We start from the raw sequence: 14,873 nt of genomic DNA, 5'->3' as shown, positions 1-14,873 counted from the left end.
AGGGCACAGAAGCTTGTATAAACAAACTTTGATACTAATTTACTACCCAAAGCCCAAACTTTGCTTAAATTCCTTACTAATTATTGTTCCTTTGTCTAAAAAATATACAAGCTGCCTGCTTTTGCAACTTCTTACTTAGGACTTATTTCTGTGAGACCTCTGTGTACATGAATTAAATTTGTTTAATTTTCTTTTTCTCCTGTTCATCTGTTGTGTGTTGATTTTATTATTAGTCCAGCCACAAGAACTCAAAATGGGTAGAGTAGGAAATTTCCTTCTTCTGGACACTCTCTATATAAGCAACGCACCCTAAAAAGTTCTGCAAATAGGTGGTTGAAGAGATTTAAAAAGTCCAACAAGGTGGCTGACTGATATTAAGAAAGCTGCACATATGTTGGAAACAATCTCAAGAATGAATGAATAGAGATATGAATGGAGTTGAAAAACCAAAGAAGCAAAGGGAAGGAATTTGACAGCCTGACCAACTCTGACCAGCTGTTGAGAGTGTCTGGTATACTTAGAAGACTTTGTCTAAATAGACTACAGGCAGATGGATACCTCAGCTTCCATGGTTTTTGAACTTGACTCTGACATCTATCTAACTTTCTTTGTTTTAAATTACTGGTGATAAAATTGTTTGATCACTTAAAAAAAAATCTTTCTGGAATAGTCCTGGCTTCTACAAGCTCCACAAGGCAGAGCTGGATGTGAGTAGAGGGTGGAGCCAAGATCTACCTGCAGGATTTTGGATCTGTTTACTTCACAGAACCCCAGAATTTATAGTCCCTTCCCAAGCATTTTAGGAAGATTTTGTTCTGTCGGTCCTCGAAATTATTTTTGGTCTAACTCCGTGGAGGAAAAGCAGGAGACTCGGTCTTATGGATTTTAGCTCTTTTACTCTTTCCTAGAGCTGGCATTTCAGGGTTCTTTATAACACTTTGTATGTATCACACCTTACATTGTGTTCAAACACTCTTATAATAAGAAGAAATTATACAGAAACCCCTAAAAGCATTTTATATAGTGTCATAAAGCACAGTTTCCAACACCATCCATAAATTTTTGCAGACTTTATCCTTTCTCTTTCATAGGCAAAAGACAGCTTCACTCCAAAATTGGTGCTTTTCTGGGCGTCTATATACTTCCTGAGAACAGAGCATTCTCTTCACTGTTTCTTCACCTTTTATACATAGTCTCCTGCTGTATTAGTTTCCTGTGGTTGCTGTAACAAATAACCACAAACTTGATGGCTTAAAACATGACAAATGTATTCTCTTATGGGTCTAGAGGCTGGAAGTCTGAAATCAGTATCACTAGGCTGAAGTCAAGCGATCTGTGCTCCCTCCGGAGGCTCTGGGATAGAACATGTTTCTTGCTCTTCCAGTTTCCGCCCAGATAAACCCTCTTGAATTCCTAACCCATAAAAACGGTGAGATCATAAATGTTTGTTGTTTTAAACTACTTTGTTTTAGGAATAATTTGTTAACATAGCAATAGATAATGCAGGAAGTAAGGAAAATTTGAAGATGGAGACTTAGTGAATAGCGGTATCATTTGTCAAAAGAAGACAGATAAGAGGAAGGAGCGTGTTTGTGAGGAAAGGGTCACTTTGGGAAAGACCAAGTTCACGATGCCCGTAGGATGTTAAGGTGGAATTGTGTAGTGGGAAGATAAACAAGTTTAGAGGAGTGTTTGGAATAGGATGTATTTTAGGAGTAATGGATCTATAGGTGATAGTAGAATATGTGGGATAGCATCACCTACTGTCACAGGCTGTCTTCTCTGGAAGCACTTACTGAGACTATGTTTAGAGTAAAAGGTATTTATTAGGGACCAGGTCCTATGAAAGGAAGGAGGAAGCAATGTTAGGCAGAAGAAGGCAAATGCATTACTGGCCCAACTAAACCCCAGTCAACCCTGCCAGGAGCTCTGGAACAATTATTGCCTGTCAGAGTATCCCTTTTTGAGTCAAATGATCAATTCTCTTTATACCCCCACCTTGCTTAGTCAGCAGATGTGGATTGACCCAGGGAGTTCATGACCTAAGTGAGGTGGTGCTCAGCAGCTGAGCCAGACTCTGCTGACAGCTAGAGGACATTGCTAACTATGATGTCTTCAAGCTCTTGCTTGAAGAGGGATCTGGATAGGGCATCTCTGGGTCTGCCACCCCTAGAAAGAGTGACTAGAGTGAGTCAGCCAAAGGAATCAGGAAATACTAATATTTACGGGATAGGAGAAATGGAGAAAGAATCTACTGAAGGAGGCTGAGCAGATGAGGTCAAAGGAAATAGATATCCATGACAGTCATCTCACAGAAGCCTATGGAAGAATTTTGACAGCGTTAAGAGGCAGAAAAAGTTAAAATAAGACAACAACAGGAATGTGTAAACACGAATGCCTTTGGAATGACTTAGGCACCAATCTTAGTGTTTTCTTCCAATAGCATTCTCTCCTCAGTTGTGGGGAGGGATCCTGCCTTTTTAGAATCTATCATCAGAGTTCCCAGTAGGCTGATCAATCCCAAGACTCTCAGGCATTGGCCTCAGGGAGGGCTTTGAAAGGAATGCCTAGCAACTAGATTAGAAAATAACTAGGTTTAAAAATTACTCAGTGGGGCTTCCCTGGTGGCTCAGTGGTTGAGAGTCCGCCTGCTGATGCGGGGGACACGGGTTCATGCCCCGGCCCGGGAAGATCCCACATGCTGCGGAGCGGCTGGGCCCGTGAGCCATGGCCTTTGAGCCTGCCCGTCCGGGGGCTGTGCTCCGCAACGGGAGAGGCCACAACAGTGAGGCCCGCGTACCGCAAAATCAATCAATCAATCAATCAATAAATTACTCAGTGAACAATTATGAATCTTTCTTTAAAATTATGAAGCATTATTAAAATTTAAAGAATTCTCTTAAAAATATAACTCTAATCAAGTTTTCATATCTACCCATTATATAAATTATAGGGGACAGAGGAACATGTGAAATGACTCCACATGGTTGCAACTGGCATCTACAGGATGACTTAATTTCTTCAACATTATGTAAAATTGAGAGAGAGAGAGAAGAACGAATGAACAGAACCAGCTATATAAATAATTTGCAGTGTCCAGTGTAAAATGAAAGTATGGGGTCCCTTTGTCAAAAAGCAGGAAAAAGATGTCCTTAAAGTACTAAAATAAGCTATTTCCTTTCTTCTGCAATCTATCTCTCGACCTTTCATGATATTTTTTCAATTGCTATTTAACTTCATGCTCTCTCAGGCAAGGACATTCGCTGGGCCAATGCAGCCCCTCATAGGTGCCCAGGGTCCTGCCCTGTGACTTGACATTGTGCATGAACATTCCAGGCCTACCTGCTCTCAGGTCCCCCTCCTTAGAGGCACCGGACCAACAAACTGCCTCAGTGCTGCTGGGAAGTTCAGCCAGCCATCTCCTTCCACCATCCTCCTGGGTAGATGTCAAACTGGCATAATGCATGATGGTGCTGCCTGCTTTGGAGAGAGCTGAGGGGGAGGGGAAGGAGTGAGTCAAGGGAATGTAGAACCAGCGGCCCTCTGGAACCCATCCCTGGAAAGAGAGGAGGCTGCAAGGAGTGGGCCTACAAGGGAGCTGAGGTGGCAAGCCCCAGGCACATGCTGTATCGTCCCATTATACTTCACTTAAAAAACACAAATGCAAGGATACAATTATTAAGACTTTCAAGACAGCGACTGCAGAGCATTAAACTCCAAGCATGGGATACCCCTGAGCCAGGGACCCAGTGTGACTGCATAGGTTGCACAACTTGAAGCTGGCTCTGCCTATAGATTAATAAAATTTAAGAGCCTCCTCAACTAATTGCAACATATGGATTTTAACTGAGGCCTGATTTGAACAACCAAGCTGGATAAACCATAGGGGTAATTTGAATACTGACTGGACTTTTGATATTAAGATGTACTGTCAATTCTTTAGCTATTGTAATTGTACTGTGTGTTTAATAAAAAAAAGAGTTCTTATATTGAAATTTAGAGATACATACTAAATATTTACAGATGAAATAGCAGGATGGCTGGGATTTGCCTTAAAATAATCTGAGGAAGGGACTAGTGGGTAAGGGCATGGATGAAAAAAATGATTGGCCAGAAGTGGATAATAGTTGAAGCTGGGTGTTGTGTAGGAGAGTTCATCACAATAGTCTATATAGTTATGTACTTTTTTTTTAATTAAAAAAATTATTATTCTTTATTTTTGGCTGCATTAGGTCTTCATTGCGGTGCCCGGGCTTCTCATCACGGTGGCTTCTCTTTGTGGAGCACGGGCTCTAGGCGCGTGGGCTTCGGTAGTTGCAGCATGCGGGCTCAGTTGTTGTGGCTCACAGGCTCTAGAGTGCAGGCTCAGTAGTTGTGGTGCATGGGCTTAGTTGCTCCGCGGCATGTGGGATCCTCCCAGATCAGGGATCAAACCCGTGTCCCTTGCATTGCCAGGTGGATTCTTAACTACTGTGCCACCAGGGAAGTCCTGTTACGTACTCTTTTAATTACTTTTCCATGATAAAAAGTTTCAAACAATTATAAAGTGTTTAGGGATTGAAAGATTTAAGCTCCGCAATTCAATCCTGAAAATAGGAGGAATAAGTACCACCTGTATTATTTTGTAATTAAAAAAATTTTTAAAACAAACAAAAACCCACTTTATACAAGAATGTTTATATCATCTTTATTCATAATACATACAAGAAACACTCTCGGTGTTGTATCAAATGTGAATATATAGACAAACTATAATATATATTCATAGAATGGACTACTACTCAAATAAAATGGAATAAACTGACTTACTCATCAACATGAGTCCCCAAAACCTTATGCTAAATGAAAGAAGCCTTACCAAAAAAAAAAAGTACATATTGTATGATTCTGTGTGTATCAAGTTCTACACCATACAAATCTAACCTATGATGGAAAAAAAAATCAGAACAGTGGTTGCTTCTGGGTGGGAGAGGAATTATTGAATGGGAAAGGGTATGAGAGAACTTTCTGTTTTAATGGTAATGTTCTATGTCTTTATGGATTTTGGGTTAATTAAACACAGTTGGTCAAAACTCAGTGAATGTTCATTTAAGATTTGAGTATTCATGTAAATTTTACTTTATATCTTTTTTTTTTTTTTTTTTTTGGCTGTACCACGCGGCATGCACCATCTTAGTTCCCGACCAGGGATTGAACCTGTGCCCCCTGAAGTGAAGCTCGGAATCCTAATCATTGGACCGCCAGGGAATTACCGTAACTATTATTTAAAAAAAACAGGAAACTAAATAAATTTTGAACACTAGTTAATGAAATACTTGTTGAAGTATATAGGGAGATACATCAAAAAACGAGATGGATGGAGGGGAGGGATAGATATGTGATAAAATAAGTATAATAAAATGTTGATAAGAGAATCAAAGTGGTGGGTTTATGAGTGTTCCCTGTAAAGTTCTTTCAAATTTTCTGTATGTTGGAAATGTTTCATAATAAAATTTTGGCTAAATGAAGGGAGCCATCTCCTGGAAGAAACTGGTATTACCGATTGGCTCAAAAATGCAAGAGGAACGAAGCATGGTATTTATATGATTCAGAATGCAATAACTGCTTAGTACTGTTCACATACTCTATTGGTTCTCACGCATGTGCCCAAGCTGTCTTCTTTGGCTGGAATCTTTCCTCCCTTTCACTGGCTAATTTCCTACTCAGATTTTATTTCCTCCAGAACAGAGGTTTGGAAATATTAAGTGTTTTAGGCTTCATGGGCTAAGAGGCAAAATTGAGAATATTTATATAAGTATTTCTATAACAAGAGAGAAAACCAATTTCCACAATATATCCATTGACAAAATTTAAAATATAATAATATTGAGTACGTTTTTGTAAAACAGATCTACTAAAGAAAAGAATGAAATTCTTTTTGGGGAGGGGGAGGATAACATTTCTCTTAACATTTCCCTATCATCAAAATCAATTGCAAATATTAATCTGTTAATCCTGATCTCTAATGAGATTTTACAACTTTTGTCTTTGAAAAATGTCTTTTCACCCTGACAAATACTGCCATCAATCCAAGGACATATGATTTAAATTGAACATATTAATCTCTTGGAAGGCAATTATAGAATTAGACTATTTTCTTGATATTTTCCTTTTAGCATGTCAGATTAATTATTTCCAATTGAAAGTTAAGTGAAAGCTCCAAAATGCACAGTTAAATTGGTCTTGAAACATGGAAATTTTCTTTGCATTTGCATTGAGGTCTCAACAACACTACTAAAACTGTAATTTGAGCTCGAAAAATATAACCACTGCAAATTTGTTTGAGAATGGACAGCTTCCTTTTTAACTTTTGAATCAAATAACGTTAGTGATTATTGAAATGACTTTACCACAGAATAAGTTTTGCATGTAAGTGCTGCATTGTCCTTAGCTTGAGTTTGTTAAGAAGCATCATCACATGATCAAAATTAGCAAAAAACGAATCCTAAAGCCATTCAATAAGTGTTCCAAAATAGTGGTTAAGGGAGGTTCTTTTCATTTGAAAAAATTTCAATCTTGGCCCTGAGCTAAAAAAAATTAATAATAATAATAAAATGATACCACTGGTAAGTCATCAAACACTGTGTGGTAGGGCAAGTCAGGATATTCAGCTGCTATTTCTGACAAAAATTCATGGGCTGATGATGGTAAACCCATAAGAACAAATGAAGTTTATTGTTGACACCACTGGCTCAACACGTGGTGGATTCAAATGTTTTCCACAAAGAATCTGCTAATTAATAATACAATGATGTTATAACCATAGGCTTTACACCTTACATTTTCACAAGTGTTGTAAATCTGTCAAACTAAGGCTTTTTCTACCTTTTTAAAACAGAAGATTCCACTTAGGTGTATTGAATTAGTGTTTTCTCAACTTCTTTAAAAATATTCTCACCTGTTCAATACAGCCTATTCATAAAGGCTAATTCTAAAGTCACTTGAAAAATTGACTCCTTGAATAAACAGAACAAAGGAGCAGTTTCAATAACACCTGTCAACTCATTAAGAGCCAAGGAAAACGATTCAAAATAATTAGGCTTCACTAAATAATTTAAATTGACTATTGATGTTCCCAGTGTGCTCAACACTTAAAGCAGCTGTTCTTACCTAAAGGCTAATGATCTTAAACAAGTTTATTTTTTCTGGATACATTTCTTCAGCTGCTGCAGTCAAACATCATTTAATTAACACACCATAAGTAAATGACTTTCCTTGCTTGCCTAACAAATGAGCCACTTGGAAATTACTTTGGTTGCAGCCTAATTTTCTTTCTCTCTCTCTTTTTTTTTTTTGGTGAAGAAATTTTACAATGATGAGATATTCTATTTACTTTTTCTAACTTTTCTGTTTTCTGTGATTTGAATATTGTAATGACTGCTCAGTCTGGTAATGTCGACATATATTGTATTCTTTTAGCATATAGGTTCACTGCGTAATAAACATAATGCTTTGCCATCTAATTTGTTAACAAAATAATCTGCAGTTCACAGTATCTTAAAGATGGAATATTTTGGGCTTCCCTGGTGGCACAGTGGTTGAGAGTCCGCCTGCCAATGCAGGGAACACGGGTTCGTGCTCTGGTCCGGGAAGATCCCATATGCCGTGGAGCGGCTGAGCCCGTGAGCCATGGACGCTGAGCCTGCGCGTCCAGAGCCTGTGCTCCGCAACGGGAGAGGCCACAGCAGTGAGAGGCCCGCGCACCGCAATAAAAAAAAAAGGTGGAATATTTTAAGCTTACCATTTTCTTTTTTTTTGTTTTGACATGATAGGTATATGCTGGTCATAAAACTAATAATAAAATGTCACAGTATGGCGATACACATGGCACATGAAATGCTGTCAAGTAAAAATGTGTTACTGTGGGCTTCCCTGGTGGCGCAGTGGTTGAGAGTCCGCCTGCCGATGCAGGGGACACGGGTTCGTGCCCCGGTTCGGGAGCCCCGGTCCGGGAGGATCCCCCATGCCGCGGAGCGGCGGGGCCCGTGAGCCATGGCCGCTGAGCCTGCGCGTCCGGAGCCTGTGCTCCGCAGCGGGAGAGGCCACAGCAGTGAGAGGCCCGCGTACCGCAAAAAAAAAAAAAAAAAGTGTTACTGTGATTTGTAGTGTGTAGCAGCACTAATAAGAGCTCAGAATGCTACATATGGTCTCAGTCATGAGGACTCCGTTATTGTAGTGTAAAAGCAGCTGTAGACAATAGGTAAATAAATATGACTGTATTCCAATGAAATTTTATTTATGGACACTGAAATATGAATTTCATATAATTTTGTCATAAAATGTTACTATTATTTTTTCCCCAGTCACTTAAAATGTAAAAACCATATTAGCTGTAGGCTGTACAAAATTAGGCACCAGGCTGGATTCAGCCCATAGTCTGTAGTTTGCCAACCTTTGCTAGAGAATATCTATGTAAAGTAGACGTTTCAGTTGATTATTTCATTTGAGTTTATTATTTCATGGAAGGAAATTTATATTTTATTTTTTAAAAATGTTATTGGAGTATAGTTGATTTATAATGTTGTATTAGTTTCAGGTGTACAACAAAGTGAATCACTTGTACATATACATATATCCATTCTTTTTTAGATTCTTTTCCCATATAGGTCATTACAGAATAGAGTTCCCTGTGCTATACAGTAGGTCATTATTGGTTATCTATTTTATATATAGTAGTGAAACAGGAGGGAAGGGGGTAGGGCACAACCTTTAAAACAATGATACAGCCATAGGACATGACAAAGACTGGTTAGAACCAACTGAGTCCAAGATGGCAGAAGATTTGACTTCCAGTAGACCTTGAGCCTCATTATATACTCATTGTAATACGTTAGCATGCTAAATGACACACCCACCGGCGTGACAGTTCTGAGGCCAACCATAAGAGGTCAAAAAGTGGGCGCTGGCCCAATTCCTGGAAATTCCCACCCCTTCCCCGAAATAATTGGAATAATCCTCCCACTCATTAGCCTATGAAATTACCCAACCCATAAAAACTTACCACAGCATATTTCGAGGCTCATTCGCCTTCTGAGATGGTCCACACTTTGTCTGTGGAGTGTGTTTCTTTCTAAATAAATCCATTTCTTACCTATCACTTCATCTCTGAATTCTTTTGTGCTGAGGCAAGAAGAGTAGTGTGTATATGTCGATCCCAAGGGAATTTGTATTTTAGCTTAAAGAGATTATTAATATTCTTTCTGTATTATAGACTTTGTGTTGTAGTTAAATGTGAAAATCTTAGTGATTTCAAAGTTTTGAAAGTACAATTTCAGAAGAGAAAGATTTAACACATATACTTGAATTCCTCAGTGTAGTAATATACTTTATATATTTCTGTTCGACAATATCCTCTCTTAACTGGAAAGGAAGAAAAGGTAAATTTCTTAAAAGTGCATGAGATAACCAAAAATAGGTCACAGGGAAATTTACAAACATATTACCTGAAAATAGCAGTCTCAAATCTATGTGCAGTATACATCCATTTTTGTTAAAAAAAAAATACGGGAGGCAGGGAATCTAGATATAGTCCCATAGATAAAAATAGATTAAAAGGAAACACAACATGTTAACAGTGACTATCTCTGCGTAGGGGAATTACGGAAGATTGTTATTTTTACTTTTTTGCTTGCCTATATTTTCTAAGATTTTTACAGTAACATGTTTTTAAAGTTGGCGCATGCTACATTATTTTAAAATAGAAAATATATCCTGAAGGACAAAGAGAACATCTAAAGATATATTTAGACTCCTTTAGAGATTATTATTATTTTAAAATTTTATTTTATTTTTGGCTGAGTTGGGTCTTTGTTGCTGCGTTCAGGCTTTCTCTAGCTGCGGAGAGCGGGGGCTACTCTGTTGCCATGCGAGGGCTTATTGTGGTGGCTTTTCTTGTTGTGGAGCATGGGCTCTAGGCGCTTGGGCTTCAGCAGATGCAGCACGTGGGCTCAATAGTTGCGGCACATGGGACCTAGAGCATGTGGGCCTCAGTAATTGCTCTGAAGCATGTGGGATCTTCCCGGACCAGAGATCGAACCTGTGTCCCCTGCATTGGCAGGTGGATTCTTAACCACTGCACCACCAGGGCAGTCCCTGGAGATTATTTTTTGCAAATTAAATTAGGTTTGAAAACTTGTGTAACATTCTGTGTACAAGCAACTGTGTAGGAAAGCTATTCTGATAATTACTGTAGCTAGATCACTTATATCAGCTACACTGCTGTATGCCATATATGAGAGACACATAATTCACTGATACTCTGAATTTTCTTTCTCTTCAGAGAAATTTTTTTCAGAACTGACTAAATTTTTCATACCTCTATCTGATGTCAATGGAGCCCCAAATGAGGTGGACCATCACATATAATCACAAAATGAAGCCTTTAGTATTTAAAAGCTACTTGGAATTTGGTTACCTCTCTGCCTCCTGTATTAGCCAGGGTTCTCCAGAGAAACAGAACCAATAGTATATATATATAGATATAGATATAGATATAGATATATAGATAGATATAGATATAGATATAGATAGATATATAGATGAAGAGATTTATTTTAAGGAACTGGCTGACATGATTGTGAAGGCTGGGGTTTCCAAAATCTGCAGGGTGGACTGGCAGGTTGGAAACTCAGCAAGGAGCCAGTGTTGCGGTTCAAGTCCAAAGACTGCCTGAGAATTCCACGCTGTTCCAGGGAGGTCAGTCTATTGTTATATCTAGATCCTCAGCTGATTGGATGAGGCTGACCCACATTATGGAGGGCAATCTGCTTTACTCAAAATCTACCAATTTAAATGTAAATCTTATCCGAAACACCCTCACAGAAGGCATTCAAAATAATGTTTGATGATATATCTGGGCACTGTGGCCGAGCCAAGTTGACACATGAAATTAACCATTATACCACTTTTTTCTCTTTTTTTTTTTTGGCTGCATTGGGTCTTAGTTGCAACACGTTGGATCTTCATTGAGGTGTGCGGGATCTTTCATTTCGGTGCGCGGGCTTCTCCAGTTGTGGTGCATGGGCTTCTCTGTAGCTGTGGCGTGTGGGTTTTCTCTCTAGTTGTGGTGTGTAGGCTCCAGGGCATGTGGGCTCTGTAGTTTGCAGCACGCAGGCTCTCTCGTTGAGGTGCATGAGCTCAGTAGTTGTGGCGTGCGGGCATAGTTGCCCTGCGGCATATGGAATCTTAGTTCCCTGACCAGGGATCAAACCCAAGTCCCCTGCATTGGAAGGCAGATTCTTTACCACTGGACCACCAGAGAAGTCCCTGCACCACTTATTTTTAAAAAATGAATCATGTTGGGGGGGTGGGGTAGAGAGTAAAACTACCACTCTTATAAAAATGAACTTTTTGAGCTTTTAAGCACTCATAGTGTTCCAAATATAAATTAAAATTACAATTTTTTATTTAAACATTCACTTAATTTTGAATTGGAAATATGATGGATCACTTATATAGGTTTCACTGCCTTTTAGAAGCACTTCAAAAGAGATGATGAAATAAAGCTGTCAAGGATTCCTTTATTATTCTTTTTTTAAAAAAATATTTATTTATTTATTTGGTTGCACCGGGTCTTAGTTGTGGCTCCAGGGCTCCTTAGTTGCAGCACGTGGGCTCCTTAGTTGTGACGTGCGAACTCTTAGTTGTGGCATGCATGTGGGATGTGGTTCCCTGACCAGGGGTCGAACACCGGCCCCCCTGCACTCTCCACTACGCCACAAGGGAAGTCCCTCCTTTATTATTCTTTTAAACAAAAGTCATCTTCTTCCCAGTTAGTTAGGCAAAGTCACCTGAAAAGTATTTCACAGTGCCTTTATTCTCTTTTTTTTTAAATATCTTTATTGGAGTATAATTGCTTTACAATGGTGTGTTAGTTTTTGCTTTATAACAAAGTGAATCAGCTATACATATTCATATATCCCCATATCTCTTCCCTCTTGCATCTCCCTCCCTTCTACCCTCACTATCCCACCCCTCTAGGTGGTCACAAAGCACCGAGCTGATCTCCCTGTGCTATGTGGCTGCTTCCCACTAGCTATCAGTTTTACATTTGGTAGTGTATATATGTCCATGCCACTCTCTCAATTTGTCCCAGCTTACCCTTCCCCCTCCCCGTGTCCTCAAGTCCATTCTCTAGTAGGTCTACGTCTTTATTCCTGTCCTGCCCCTAGGTTCTTCGTGACCATTTTTTTTTTTTTAGATTCCATATATATGTGTTAGCATATGGTATTTGTTTTTCTCTTTGACTTACTTCACTCTGTATGACAGACTCTAGGTCCATCCACCTCACTACAAATAACTCAATTTCGTTTCTTTTTATGGCTGAGTAATATTCCATTGTATATATGTGACAGTGGCTTTATTCTTGAAATTTATTTTTACTTTCACCTCTTCTTTTTCTCAGATATTAGCTGATATGTCATATGGGGGGAAAATAAAATAAAATATTTAGTATCTCATCTTGAGATGGCTAACTCTTCTAAATTATTTTGGCCCTGACATTTCATGCTATTTGGGACCAATTCTTTAAGACTGTTCTGTTGGCCTTCCTGAAATCTCACTACTTTGGAGAATGGTGGGCTGGCAGTTTACATCCAGAGGGGTGGTGGAGACAATCATTCACTGGTTCCCCCAAACTATTTTATTTTCCTCTCCCAGAGAGAGCTTCCTATTTGTTCAGCACTAATCTCTAGACAGAAGCCCAGCTAGAACCTCCTTATAATAATAAAGCAGGGGCTTCCCTGGTGGTGCAGTGGTTAAGAATCTGCCTGCAAATGCAGGGGACAGGGGTTTGAGCCCTGCTCTGGGAAGATCCCACATGCAGCAGAGCAACTAAGCCCCTGTGCCACAAGTACTGAGCCTGCGCTCTAGAGCCCACAAACCACAACTACTGAAGCCGGCGCGCCTAGAGCCCATGCTCCGCAAAAAGAGAAGCCACCGCAATGAGAAGCCTGTGCCCCTCAATGAGGAGTAGCCCCCTCTCGCTGCAACTAGAGAAAGCCCACGTGCAGCAACAAAGACCCAATGCAGCTAGAAATAAAAATAAAATAAAAAATAATAAGGCAGAGTAGTTAGCCCCTCCATCCAAATATTATTGTAGAATTTTATTACTGAAATTCTTTCACTGTGGTTCTGAACTTCTTTTTGATTTACAGACCACTTCGATAATTTGAAAGAGCTGCATCTCCTCTTCTAGATGAGTGCACAGACAAAACACTTGAAACTATGTGTATAACCTTGTGCACTGTTTAGTTTTTATTATTGTGTGTGTAACACCTATTAAATAATGATAACTAATAATGAGGAAAGTTAATGCTCATTTGGAGCTTCTAGATAACCCGTGATGAAATAAAATTCATATTTTATGGCATGACAAGAAATTTTAAACATAAAATTTTCACTGCCCGTTTGGGCCTCCTTTAGTGTGTATTGTGCATCTGCATTAACCAGACCTCCTTAGGAGATAACCTTCCTTCTTAATCTCACACAAGGTCACAACTCCTTAGAAGATAACCTTCCCTCTTAATCTTGTAAGGGGCCACGATGGCCCCCAGTGAGTACAAAGTACTCGCTTTGTACTGTAGATATGGACTGTGTAAACTGTCAATAATACCTAATTTGTCTCAAAAACTTATATAACTTTAGGGGAAACACTGGTTGACACCACCCACCCTGGCCAGGCACCACAGTAACCATTTGAATGAGTTATCTTAAACAGGATGACCTGGTAAAGAACATGGAATTAACGAGCCACCACCAACTGGAAGAATTTGGGAAAGGTCAAAAGGAGACACAAGTCCACGTGTCCTACCGACCTCCCAGAATCCTCCTCGCTGGAATCCATCTTGGCTGAGTGATGCGTGCACCACCAGGAAGGACCCTGAGTCAGAATGATTGGCCAGAGACAACCTGGAAACTAATTCTATCACCATAAAAGCCGAGATTAGGAGCCACATGGCAGAGTAGTTCTCCTGGGTTCCCTTACCCTCCTGCTCTCCACCTGGGTGCCCCTTCCCAATAAAGTCTCCTGCTTTGTCAACATGTGTGTCTCCTCGGACAATTCATTTCCAAGTGTTAGACAAGAGCCCTCTCTCAGGCCCTGGAAGAGGTCCCCCTTCCTGCAACATAACCATGCTTTGACCTCTAATGGACAGAAGAGTCCTCAGAGCTTTTTGGGTTACAATCATCAGGTTGACTGGAATAAAATTTTCCACTTCTTTCTTAGATCGACTGTTGATTAAGTTTTTCATTGACACCCATGAACTGTTTTTTCACAGTTGGTAGTCTCTCCTTCAAGGTCACAGGTTATAGATAAGAGAGCAGGACCATAAAAGTCTACCAATGAATACTAACCAGAAAACTTTTGATTTTGTACACCTAAACCTTCATATAAATCACAAAAAATCATGTAAAATACTTTTATTATAAAAATAAGGCACATTTTCAAAATCTTTAGTGTCAAAATTCTTTAGATTAATAACTTCTTAGTTTTAAAACTTTAAAACTTCAAAGTTATTATTATATTTACTTCTTTCAAACATAAGATGTCATCCTAATTAGAAAAACTCCTTTATTTTGTCAAGATAAATTGCACTATCCAAACTGTAGTTCCAGTTTTCTGTCTACCTAGTCACTTAACTTCATGTTACCTAAACTTGTACATAATACTCTCCTGAAACTGCTCTGTTTGTTAAAGGTTACCATCCCCTATTACAACAGTCTCCTTCCTGCCACTATTCTGCTTTTCAATTCATCCTTGTTTCATGAGCAGTTTAACCTTTCTAAAACACAAGTATCATTTTGTCATTCCCTCAATCAAAAGCGCCAAGTGAAAA

The 14,873-nt window shown here is 39.3% G+C and overlaps 1 long non-coding RNA gene across 2 annotated transcripts in view; it reads left to right on the top strand.

Annotated features, from left to right (window-relative positions):
* The window catches only part of LOC125964457 (uncharacterized), a 168,444-nt gene that overhangs the window by 1,217 nt on the left and 152,354 nt on the right, over window positions 1–14,873 (top strand). Inside the window, exons 2-3 of one of the 2 annotated variants that reach the window (XR_007477502.1) lie at window positions 234–1,429; window positions 5,177–12,174. This is a non-coding gene — a long non-coding RNA (uncharacterized LOC125964457). Of the gene's footprint in view, window positions 1–233; window positions 1,430–5,176; window positions 14,263–14,873 lie in introns of those variants that run through there. The other variant, XR_007477501.1, reaches the window with a different exon arrangement.

The sequence above is a fragment of the Orcinus orca genome, chromosome 5 (assembly GCF_937001465.1).
Source record: "Orcinus orca chromosome 5, mOrcOrc1.1, whole genome shotgun sequence".
Taxonomy (NCBI): domain Eukaryota; kingdom Metazoa; phylum Chordata; class Mammalia; order Artiodactyla; family Delphinidae; genus Orcinus; species Orcinus orca.
The sequence above is the reverse complement of the archived record's forward strand: the minus strand, read 5'-3'. Positions and strand labels throughout refer to the sequence as shown.